The sequence below is a fragment of the Sceloporus occidentalis genome, unplaced genomic scaffold, assembly GCF_023333645.1.
Source record: "Sceloporus occidentalis isolate IW3139 unplaced genomic scaffold, rSceOcc1.0.p SCAF_3, whole genome shotgun sequence".
NCBI lineage: Eukaryota > Metazoa > Chordata > Lepidosauria > Squamata > Phrynosomatidae > Sceloporus > Sceloporus occidentalis.
The window spans coordinates 101380651-101393257 of record NW_028316983.1 but is presented as its reverse complement, the minus strand read 5'-3'; the positions used below and the strand labels follow the sequence as shown (position 1 = coordinate 101393257).

Genomic DNA, 12607 nt, shown 5'->3' with positions numbered 1-12607 from the left:
CTCTTCTGATTTATGTTATTGGTCAGACTTTATCTTTAATCAGCCTTCCCCAGTGGTCATGATGACTGGGAAAAATGGGTTTGAAGTGCAACACTCCTGCAAGGCACCAGGTTGGTGAAAGTTGCTCCAAAGGGTTATGTTGTCTTTAAATGCGTGGTCATGTTTAACTGATCCACAGGGCTGGGACCAATGAGCAGAAAAAGCTATCTGAAAGAAAAACACCTGCCTCTGGAAGTGGTAGACATTTCTTCATAGGATGTATTTAAGCAAAGACTGAGGAGCATCTGTCAGAATGCTATAATTGCATCCTCCTTTGCAGATCCTTCACTAAACAGGGTATTGGATTAGTCTAATCTTGCTCAAGTAGGGCTTGAAAGAATATTCATATTTATTTGCCACCAGGATGGAAAATAGATCTCCAGACAGTTGGTAACCTAACCACTATGAGAAAGATCAGTGAGAATTTTGTGCATTTTCTTCTGGTAGTCAAAGTCTCAAAGTGTTGTCCTCATATTTAAACATCCTAAAGTGTTGTGGAGAAATTATTCTGTGGGGAAAAACAGATGGTTGGTGTGTGTGTGTGTGTGTGTGTGCATGCTGTGTGCACACTCCTCCTGTTTTCTGCGCAGAAAATACATTTCCTGCACAGAACCTGGAAATCCATTTTCTATGCAGAAAACAGGAATCTCTAATCAGGAATATATAATGCATAGTGAACACTGTAGAGGAAAAATATGAGCTTTTTTGTACCAAACCCCCCGTATTTTTCCTCTACTATGCATTATATATTCCTGATTAGAGAAACGATTAATTTGATAATGCTGGATGCCTCCCCTTCATAATTTTAAAGATTTGGAACTATTAGTTATCCAACACAAATTATTTCTCTCTCTCTCTCTCTCTCTCTCTCTCTCTCTCTCTCTGTGTGTGTGTGTGTGTGTGTATTATAGGAACAAGGGGTTTTGATCCAACAGATGCCTCCATAGACAGAAAAGGAGCAGAGATTCCCCTACACCTTATCTTCCCGCCTGCTTTGCAGCTTCTGATACCTCTGCCAAATCTTCTCCAGAGGTTTGGAGGACCCTCCAGAACAGCATGGAATCAGACACAAGGGGGTTGAAGTGAGAGATGAAATAGTTGAAAATTACCTTCTTTCCTCTTCTGCTAGTGAGATTCTCTGCTAGATCAAAGATTGTTCTGAAAATGGAAGGTATCCTTTGATGTTGAAAAGGAAACACCTGGTGCAGGTTTTTTTTTAAGTGTTATGTCCTCAAAATAGCATGACACATTAGCCCTGTTCAAGTGTTCAGCCAAATGAATTAAAGCAAAAACCTTATAAGTTACCTTTAAGTATCACTTCCACAGTGCCAATTGAAACTATGAGCATCATGCAAATAGAATCCCCTCTGTTATCTTGGATCACTGACTGGAGATAACAACAAGGATTCTTCTCCCATTTCCTTCCAGGAGGTGGGACTTGAGGGAAGACTGTTCAAGAGTCTTTACAGCCTGTACAAAGAACTCCATGAATAGGATTAAGCTCAAGGGCTAAAGATTTCCCATCACTGGATTAGAATTTTAACATAAGTCTACAGAGCACTGCTAATAAAGTGAAGCATGGACAATATATTTGGTGATGATGTACACATCATTGATGTGCATCTGTATCTGATTAGTTTTGAATTCATGGCTTTTGCAGAAAAACAGTAGATGCTACCATACATTTGTTGTATTATTATTATTATTGCAATATTTTCATGGTGAAATCTTTACCCACAAGTGTAAAGAAGTTGACTCAGCACTTAAAATATCACTATAAATTTGTTTTGGCAATCAAGAGAGGTCAAATATGGCAAATAGTGATTTCAATTTACTTTTTCTTGGTATTCTAAATGAATGGCATAATATAATCCCATAAGAGAATTCAGAGGAGTCCTGTTCCAACTCCCCAGTCTTTGGTTCATAGGCCTGGACTGTTAAGGGAAATGAGAGTAATACACAGGCCTCCCATATTCCCATACAGCAGCTGACCATGCCCTATTCATTGATAGTTATTCATTTTCTGTGTCATGAATAACTTACATTTTACAGGAGGCTCGGTGAACAGTAAATACAGTACAGAGCAAGCACCTTGAGAGCCAAGTTAGGGATGATGTACCTTTCTTGCTATTAGTACAATAATATATAAGGAGTGTAGTGGCTTGAGCACTGGACAAGGACTCTGGAGACCAAGATTTGAATCCCCACTCTGCCATGGAAACCAACTGAGTGACTTTGGGCAAGTCACATCCTTTCAACCTCAGAGAAAGGCAAAGACAAACCTGCATTGAACAAATCTTGCCAAGAAAACACCATCTTAAGTTTGTGTTAGGGTTCCTATAAGTCAACAACGACTTGAAGGCACACAACAACAATGCAAACAAGAGCTGGGAAAGGAAGAATGATTTTTAGAACCAAAACAAAGAGGTAATTTTTTTTTACTCTATCACTTCAGCTAATTTAATATTCACAATGCTAATGATTTCTTACAAATGCCACTTATATAAACATATAAGTCCTCAAAAATAATGCATTAGATTTAACATGTTAGTCACAGTTGGCTTAAATTTTCTTTAATGACAGCTCAGTAACATCAGCATTAGCTTCTGACCAGCAATGCTGGGGAAGCTGGCATGGCGTTAATGATGTTTGACTTATTAACACTGTGGCTGCTAGCTAAATGGTAGAAGAGTACTGGAAGAGAGGAGGAAGAAGAAGAGGCAGGGATCAGTCATATGGATTTTCCCATTAAAACTTAACGACTATATTCCTAGATGCCTTGAGGATGTACAAAAGTACCTTAAAATCACTTCCTTTTTTTTTAATTTGTGAAAAGAAGCGGGGCTCTAGATACCAGATGCAAACTTCCAGCTACTTTTGGTGTCACTGGGAAAAGATAATGCAATCTGAGTAGGGTCAGGGAAAGAAGGAAATGTTCCTCCAGAAATTCTAAATGTGTGTGTCTTGGCTTCAGCAGCTACTATTATTACCTACTGTACCAGGCATGGGCTACATGGTGAGATGTAGCATGATTAGCAGTAATGATAAATAACAATCAGCTCAACACACACACACGCACACACACACACACACAGAGGATATGTCCCTATTGTAATATAACTATCCTCCAAAGCCTGGGAAAATACATTGAATAAGAATAAATTCAGTGACAAGTGGGATCCTCCCGTACAAGGAACCGTGCTAAAATTATTATCTGGGTCTCAGAGTAGTATTTGTCCCCATGCATCTGGGGAAGGTGGCTCAAGTCTACAAAAGCTCATGCTACCAGCTTCTTTCTCTCAGTTAGTCTCAAAGGTGCTTCCCTTTGCGTATTACCACTGCTATATAATGTATGGATGAGGTCTTCATGTCATCTATATTTATTCTTCAATAAAGAGACTTTCCAGGTTCTGCTTTCAACATCCACACACTGGATATAAATCTGTGAAGGGCTCAGAGTTTCACATCACATATATGTAGCAGGCTGTCTTCTACAGACATATCCCTTAACATGGGTAGCAGAGTGTTTAGGGCTAAGAGGGACACAGAGGCTAAGATACTGTATCAGGTAGCTGGAGCATAATATCCCACATGACCTATTTTTCACCCCTTTCCTTTCACCCTGGGGCACTCTGTAATGGCCATTTATTGTCCAAGGTTAGGGATGGCATGAGGTGTCCCTTGAGCATGCTGCCTACCCAGGAGAAGAGAGGCAGGAGACGCACAGGCAGCACTCAGCTTCAGAGCTGCACTGAGGGGAAAATGCTAATCAGTGGTTGCAAATGTGAGAGGGTAATGCCAACTTTCCTCACCTGGCTGCAAGACCTTAGTTGGATGCTGCTTTGGTTGTTGTGGTTAACTAACCTCAAGTCGGCTCCAACTTATGGTGACCTTTTGGATGAGACATCTCCAACATCTGCAATACTCCACTGCTCTGCTTAGGTACTCTAGATTCAGGGCTGTGTCCTCCTTAATTGAATCTGGCTACTTTGATATCTCTCTTCATTCTTTCCTGGCCAGTAAATGGCCATGGCAGTGCACTACTGGTGTATGGAACATACCAAAGAGGAGGTGGACACTGAACAAGCAGATACTAAATGACTCCTCTACAGTTTCTAAGGACATGTATGGCTATAATCTACACCTAGATGGGGCTAACAAATTATCAGTTTGGTTTTGTCCCATATTCACATTTCTGTGATCTCAATTTTCTCCCTCCCAAGACATTTGCAAATTTTGTATATTCTTACCAAAAACGTGAAAACCCCACCCATCCTTAGTAGGTGTACCCTGCCATACATAATTATAAGATTTAAAATTGATTTACATCTCAAACCATCAGTGATACAAAATAACATCCTTCCAACTGCTGCAAATGACTTTTAATGTTTTTTTAAACAAAATCATTAAATTAAACTTGAATTACCAAAAAGAGACATCTTTTTGTGTGCTGATGGAGCTTAGAAGAAGATTTTGTGAACTCTTTCAGTCTAAGTCTGTCTCCCTGACAAAAGCAGGCATCTCACACTCTTTCCCCACTGTAGGAACAAAACATAAATAGCATTTTTCATGGTGCATTTTGAACTGCATGCAGGATTTTTCACCTATTTGGAGTTACATGGCATTGGTTCTGGTTCCTTGATTTGCTGAGCCTACCCCAGGTGGTCTGGAGATTAAGCACAAGCCAATTTTTATCATCTTCCCTGCAGTTAAGCTGCTCTGTAAAAAGTCTTCCAGTTTATGCTGGTCTCTTTTCTTTTCTTGTTTCTTTCCATATTTTTCTTGCACGGAAGTGTAACCAACTTCAGAAATTATTATTTGATAATGTTTCACATTTTCCATTTGTTCACCCCCTTCTGTGTGTAGCCATCACCCTGGATCGGTCGCAGGAAAAGGTCTTTCCCAAACTAAACCTCTCCTCCATTTTCAAAATGTTTGGATCTTTGTATCTTAGAAGAAAAAACAGACTACTGTGAGAGAGCCTGCTAGAAGATAAATTGTGGGAGATTTGAGATAGTAAAAGGAAGCATTTGTTCGTGTGTTATATAATCACTGGAAAAAATTTGTTTCCAAAAGTGAGGGCTGTGGAGGATAAAGCTATTAATGTCTATTGCTCATTGTTAAGAACAATGCACTGGTTTACTGGTTTGAGGAAAAATCTCACAGGCACTAACTCTCTGCAGGACCTTTCACAGTGAAAGTTTTTAAAATGGGAAATTAACCAGAGTGACTATGAGGGAATGAGGTAGAAGGGAGGAAATCAGGTCCAGGACAAGCTGGTTTTGCAGCAAAAACAATTATTTCTTTATTATAAATAAATAGCAGTGGAAACTGACAGAGCAGTCTATATTCAAAGCAAGCTGTTTCCCAAAGTAAAAGAGGGCGGAAACAGTATGGGGGCTACAACCTACTCCTGACTAATCTAAACAAGGACTAAAGATGTAGTTAAACATAAAGGATTCCAGACTAAAATGTACACATTGCTTTTCTCACCCTCAGATGTGATGAAGAGTCTATGTCTGTCTCTGTGAGTTGCTTTGGCCCTTTGCCTATATTAAACCTTTTGAGGGCTGTTGTCCTGCTTATCTCTACTGAGAGCAGCACAACAGGGAAGTATACAAGGAGTAGTCCAGAGTCCAGTCTAAAGGGCACACAATACCAGTCAGTCAGTCACAGCAAAGGGCAGAGGCAAGAGCATAGTCACAAGGCAAGTCCAGGGATCAGATAACCAGAGTCATGAATCAAGAGCAAGGAATAACAAGGCTGCAAGCAACTGGAGGTCTTTTAAAAGGTCTCTGCTTCTCTCAGCTGAAACCTATTAGCTCTCCTCTTGGCTTCCAGCGTGGAAGACCTCCTCAAAGACTCCTTGACCTGCCTTCTCTCCACAGGTCTTAGCACCTGCAACCTAGAGCCCATATAACCAGAGTCATGAATCAAAGAGTAAGGAACAACAAGGCCACAAGACTGGTGATCAGCTATAAAGAATCTCTGCAACTGGAATTCTTTTAAAAGACCTTGACTTCTCCTAGCTGAAACCTATTAGCTCTCCTCTTGGCTTCTAGCCTGGAAGAACGGCTTCTTGACCTGTCTTCGCCCTACAGGTCCTAGCACTTGCAGCCTAGGGTCCGTAGTCTGTTTCTCCTTCTGCAGCTTGCTGAGTCTGTTCTGGGACTGTTGATCCAGATCTGCCCCTGTCTCAGCCTCCTTCATGTCTTCAGAGTCTGAGTCCTCTGACTGTGCCTCTAAATCAGGCCCAGGGCAGTTCATGACAGCTGTCACCTGGAATGGAAGGGACACCTCTAAATGGTCTATTTGCAGAAGGTAGATGTGTATGTGACCTTTGCATGGTACCTCTGGGCACTAATAACAATTCTTAAGTGGCCTGGGGGATTGAAAGCATTGTTGGAAACAATGGATATGTATATGTGAGACAAAGCCAATTAAGTATGGGCATTTACCCTATTTCAAATCCAGATAGAATAACCCAGTGTCCCTGGAAAATGCACAATACAGTGCGTCCTTGGTATACGTGGGGGATCTGTTCCGGACCCCCCCGCGTATACCAAAATCCACGTATGCTCAAGTCCCATTGTCCCCAATGGTGGCGCGCATGCACACGGGCCACCATTGGGGACAACTTCCCTCCCTCCCCTCTCCTCCCCCCAACTCTTTCTTTCCTTCCCTCCCTCCCTCCCTCCCTCCCTCCCTCCCTCCCTCCTTACTTACCTTTTTGTCACCGGTGCCGCGTCGCTGCTGCTGCCGCCACAGCCTCAGCCGGAGCCGGGGGGAAGGCCGGGTGGGGGTTTTGGAGGCCAAGAAGCCTCCAGCCTGCCACCCGGCCCTTCTGCGGCGGCGGCAGCAGCGGAGCATCAGCGCCAGAGGCCTCTTCGGCCCCCTCTCCGCCACCATCGCTGTCAGGAGAAAGGCCGGGTGCTGTTCCTGGAGGACTCCAGGAGCAGCACCAGGCCTTTCCCCTGGCAGTAGCCGCGGAGGGGAGGCCTCTGGCGCTGGAGGACCAGCGCCAGAGGCCCCCTCTCTGCCGCCATCGCTGCCGGGAGAAAGGCCGGGTGCTGTTCCTGGAGGACTCCAGGAGCAGCACCAGGCCTTTCCCCTGGCAGTAGCCACGGAGGGGAGGCCTCTGGCGCTGGAGGACCAGCGCCAGAGGCCCCCTCTCCGCCGCCATCGCTGCTGGGAGAAAGGCCGGGTGCTGTTCCTGGAGGACTCCAGGAGCAGCACCAGGCCTTTCCCCTGGCAGTAGCCGCAGAGGGGAGGCCTCTGGCGCTGGAGGACCAGCGCCAGAGGCCCCCTCTCCGCTGCCATCGCTGCCGGGAGAAAGGCCGAGTACTGTTCCTGGAGGACTCCAGGAGCAGCACCAGGCCTTTCCCCTGGCAGTAGCCACGGAGGGGAGGCCTCTGGCGCTGGAGGACCAGCACCAGAGGCCCCCTCTCCGCCACCATCGCTGGCAGCGGCGGCGGCGGAGTGGGGGCCGAAGAGGCCTCTGGCGCTGGTGCTCCGCTGCTGCCGCTGCCGCCGCCACCGCCGCAGAAGGGCCGGGTGGCAGGCTGGAGGCTTCTTGGCCTCCAAAACCGCCACCTGGCCTTCCCCCTGGCTCCGGCTGAGGCGGCGGCGGCAGCAGCAGTGACGCGGCACCGGCGACAAAAAGGTAAGTAAGGGAGGGAGGGAAGGAAAGGGTTGGGGGGAGGAGAGGGGAGGGAGGGAAGTTGTCCCCAATGGCGGCGCGCGTGCACGTGCGCCGCCATTGGGGACAACTTCCGGATTTGCCATGCGCGTATGCTCAAATCCGCGCATGGCAAATCCGCGTATAAGGAGGACCGACTGTACCTCACAATGGGTATATGCCAGTCTGAGCCATTCTGGCAGGGTCTCCATTCAGTGGAGTTAAACAAGGCGATTAAATATTGATTGCTTTTCTGAACACATTATTGAGACCATTTCCTTGTCAGCAGGTGAGTGGGAGGGAAATCGGTTTGTACTTTGAATTGAGGCTTGGCTCTATTGTTCTACCTTCCAGCATGCCTTCTTCCAATGCATACAGATTCTGGCAATGGGCAGCTTCCTGACTTATGTATCAACGCATATTTATTGAGCATGACTCATAACAATTAGGATGGCTATGTATTACTTCCGGAATCAGAAGAACTGCCTCTTTACAGTTGTTAAAAACACAAGCAGAAAGCTGGTGTTGTGTTCATGTCTTACCAGTGGGCTTCCTATTGACAAAGGATGATTGTTGTGGGAGTAAATGTCAGACTGGCAGAGTCATTGGTCTAATTCAGCACAGCTCTTCTCATATTGATAGGTTCTTCTGTGGGCACTTTGCATTCCATACAGAGGAAGAGGTGTGTAAGGATATGAGAAGTATGTGTTTCCCATAATAGTGGGTGCTTGATACCACTCCTTTCCTAACTGTCCCCTTTTCTTGAACTTTCTGTGCTTTGGATTCATTTTAGGACAGTTGCATAAGATTTTCTTTTTTCATTCTCAAAATGGGTCACCAGAATTCTCTTTTTGTCATGTCCTTTGTAGCTGGGGAGGTCAAGCCAACAAGATATTTCCACAGAGAACTGACCATAATTTTTGCAGATGTGAGTATGCTTTTTAATATCCATTTGTTTTCCAATAATATTTTCTATCCCATACAGCAACCTTCTGGTGACACTGGAGATAACTAGTTTTTAAAACCTTCACATATTTCCAGGTAGAACTGAATATAAACCCAACTAGAACTTGGACAAATTCCTCCTCACTCAGTTCGTACATGGTCTTGCTACATTAGCTTGAGGATTCTGTGAGATGTAGTTAAAAATTAAGCTTCCCAAGCTCTGGAACATACTTGCACAATATGCACTCCCTATGGTGTGTGTGTGACACACCAGACATGTATCTAGGTCCTGTGTGTGCATCATGTTCTCATGTTTCCAGCCCAACATTGTGGAACATAATGGGCCTGAGCAGGGTCAAGCAGTACATGTAAGAGGAAACTCACTCCCACAAACATTCTCATCCCTGCCTGTTCAGTCCACGTTTCTACCATAATCAGCAGAAAGGTCTGTAGACACAGACTCTGATTTTTATGTGCAAGTCAACTGTGTGGAGGGTTCTATTCCCATTCAAGTGAACAGGAATGGAAGCCCCCTAGAGGACTCCTTCCTCAACACATGACAGTCAGACACTGTAAAAAAAAGGAAGTACATTCATCCCTCCATATTTGCGGCTGTGATATTCGCAGATTTGCTTATTCATATGTTCTCTCTAAGAATAGCTAGGTCCTCCAGGGCAACTCTGTGGTCAACTTTAGCTAAAAGTTGCACTGAAAGACTTAGAGATTCCTACAGAGAAGACTCTACTAGGCATTTGTAGCTCTTCCAGTGCAGTTCTATGGTCAGTGTCTGTTGGACATTGACTACAGTTGCACTGGAGGAGCTAGAAATTCCTAGAGAGGTGTCCTCTCAGGTAAAAACATCGTGTTCTTGTTATTTGAGGTTTTTCCATATTTATGGGGGGGGGGGGCATCTTGTGTCCCTAAACCTAGTGAATATGGAGGGACCAAATGTAATTCTGGTGTGTCCAGTGATGTTCAGGATGAGGACAGTGTAAGGAGCCAGATGCCTCTTGCATGTATTTCTGTGCCTTCTTTAAATCAAAGTACCTGAACAGAGTTCCTGAGGTTCTATGTTGAATTTGTCTGAATAGCAGCTTCCAGGGCCAACCCAACCATGAGACAGATTAAGGCAATTTCTCAAGTGATAGATACCGGGATGTGGTAATGCCAGAGGAGAGAACTCTTCCAATGTGACATGGTGCCAGTGCCTTGGGACTTGGGATGTCTATTCCTGTCCAAACAAGCCTGTAGTGGGTACTATCCTATAGCTAATAATGAAAGAAGGCCACAAGATTTTGGACATGCAGCAGGACATCTTGCACATTGCCTCAAGACTTGACCAATGGCTAAGGAGTAACAGCAGAAGGTGAATATTGCTCCTTTTGGAAATCTTAGAAGCCTCTGATTGTAGACTGTGGGAAGCATGATATAGAACTAGGTGGATCTATGGTTTGATCTATCATAGTTATTCTTAAGTTGTCAGTGAAATTTATACATCAGCAAAGAAGCCAGAAATGAAGGAGAGGAGTACTTGACTCAGGTCAGTCTTGGTTTTCATGCAGCAAAGTTGTGACAGCCATAATAGCTCTTAGTTTTAGCACAACAGTGGTTCTATAATAAATACCAGGTTTTGTTATATAAACACCAATATTTCTCCTTGAATTTCATATAGCTCATCAAATTACAATAGGTAATTAGATGAGTCACATTTTTATTCACCTTGGAAAGGGATTTGAAAAACTCTCAGTCTTGATGGGGTTGCATCCTTTCTCCAAATAACACCTGCATTCCTGTCCCATCCTTCATATAATTTACAAACTCTTCTTTTTTTGCTTCTTGCATATAAATTCACCTGCATTTTCCATACACTTTATCCATAATTCCCACTTTTATCTACACACTTTTTCTAATGTACACATTTTGTGCATTTTCCTCATTGTGTCTCTGTGCATATTTTTCAAGCGGCACATTTTTAGCCTTACATATGTTGTGATTTCCTGAGGCCAAAATGTACAGAAAGCATTACAAATCCATGTGTTTCTAGTATGCTTTGTCTGACAATCATCTCAGGAAGTTCAGAATAGGTTATTCAGAATGGATTATTCATTCAATGAGAATCTTTGCTGTAGAGTTAGAGGCTAAACAGACTAATGTTATATGCTGGCATGGGGGTGGCGTGGGGGCTTGACCACCCCCACACCCCTCCCACACCGTGCACCTAACCACATGGCAGGGGGCTTTACAGTGCTCCGTTGGAACAGTGTTTAGACACGCTGCACCAAAGGAGTGCCAAAAAGCCACCACCGCCACAGTAAGAGTGCCTTTTTGCCAATGCTAAAAGGAACAGCATTTTACCATTCCTTTTATCACCGGCAAAACGCCGGATTGGGCCACAGCGTGTGGTTATTGCGGTCCTGATCCAGTGCTAAAAGGGATGACAGGATGCCACTCCAAAGGGGCGGTCTGTCGAGCCTCTTAGTATAATCCAGTGTATTTTAAGGAACTTGGGGCATCTCTCATTAAAATTATTAACAACCAAGAGTGTACAAGTATTTATGAACTACTGTGCTAGTCATAGATTAGATTATTCACTTATTGCTTTTCTTAGAGGCTTTCTTTTTTAAAAAAAATAAAATAAAAATCATAATACATAAAGCACAGACAAGCTCTACATGCTGTGAAAAATGTAAGTGTGGGAGACTGATAATGGTATTTAGATCCTTACACATCTGCATTGCCATCCCAGCCAGGGCTGGCAGTGGATATGTGGAAAGAAGTATCATCTGATGGGGTTTGTGCAACCAACTGGATGTCCTGTTCTTCTTTTCAGGTGTCCACACACATCTGAAATGATCGCTACACTTGAGCTCCTTGCTGGGATTCTCTGCAACAGCTAAAGACTTATTGAGCATGAATGCTGCACTAATCTTCTTCCAGAGCCACCAAGCCTGCTATTTGGCAGAGCTATTTGCCAACTGGCATTCAAATGAGCAGAGAACTGAACTTTGATGAAATAAACAGAAGGCTTAACACTTTATATTCTCCTTGCTAAACTTATTGAACAGCTGTAGTTTTCATTTTGATTTGTGCCCATGACTTATGAAGAGGAGGACATATCCCAAAGGCTTGTGTTTCCCCTCCACACAGGTATGAACCATTGGTGTAAAATATAGTTTAGCCAAACCTTGTCAGCAAAGTTGAATTGTGTAGTTTTGCACACCTCAGTACCCTGATTATTAAGATGTTTCTGACCTAGTCTTTCACAGAAGAGTTGGGAAAAACGTAAGGGCTGCATATTCTACTTTCTTTCTTGCTAGAGCTCCAAGATCCACAAAATGGAGTCTCATGCAAAGTAGGGGTTGGAGGGTAGAATGGAGGCAGAAACAAAAAGATGACTCAGGCCTGTTACAGACTGCCAGAATAAAGCTGCTTCGTGTCTCTTTGGAGATATGCTATTTAAATGATGCATGGGTCCTAAGAGTCCGGAGGTCGCGCCAAAGCCACACTCCATTCCTAAGCACTGGAGTGCAGCTTTGGTGCAGCTTCCGGATTCTTAGGATGCATGCATCATTTAAACAGCATACCTCCAAAGAGACCCGAAGCAGCTTTATTTTGGCAGTCTGTAACAGGACTCAGTACCAGCTAAATCTCAGGTTTGATCTCAGACTGCTCTATGCAGGGCTTGAAAAGATTCTTGCCTAAATCTCTGGAGAAGTGCTACCAGTCACAGGGCACAACACTGAACTAAATGGGCCAATGATATGACTCAATATAAAGCAATTGATTGTCCCACTATCAAATAGCTCCTAATGTTTAGGGGAAATCTGTTTCCCTGCAATTTCCAACTACTGATTCTGGTTCTGCCCTTAGAGGAAATAGAAAAGCATCCTACTTCATCTTCTGCTTGACAATCCTTCCACTATTATGTACCCTCTCAACCTTAGT

The 12607-nt window shown here is 43.9% G+C and overlaps 1 long non-coding RNA gene across 1 annotated transcript; it reads left to right on the top strand.

The window, feature by feature from the left end:
- The first annotated feature begins 1934 nt into the window (after positions 1 to 1934).
- LOC149316491 (uncharacterized) lies at positions 1935 to 12033 on the top strand. Its single transcript, XR_016280705.1, has 3 exons — positions 1935 to 2466; positions 8587 to 8645; positions 11493 to 12033. It is a non-coding gene; the product is annotated as an uncharacterized LOC149316491 (long non-coding RNA).
- Positions 12034 to 12607: the final 574 nt, after the last annotated feature.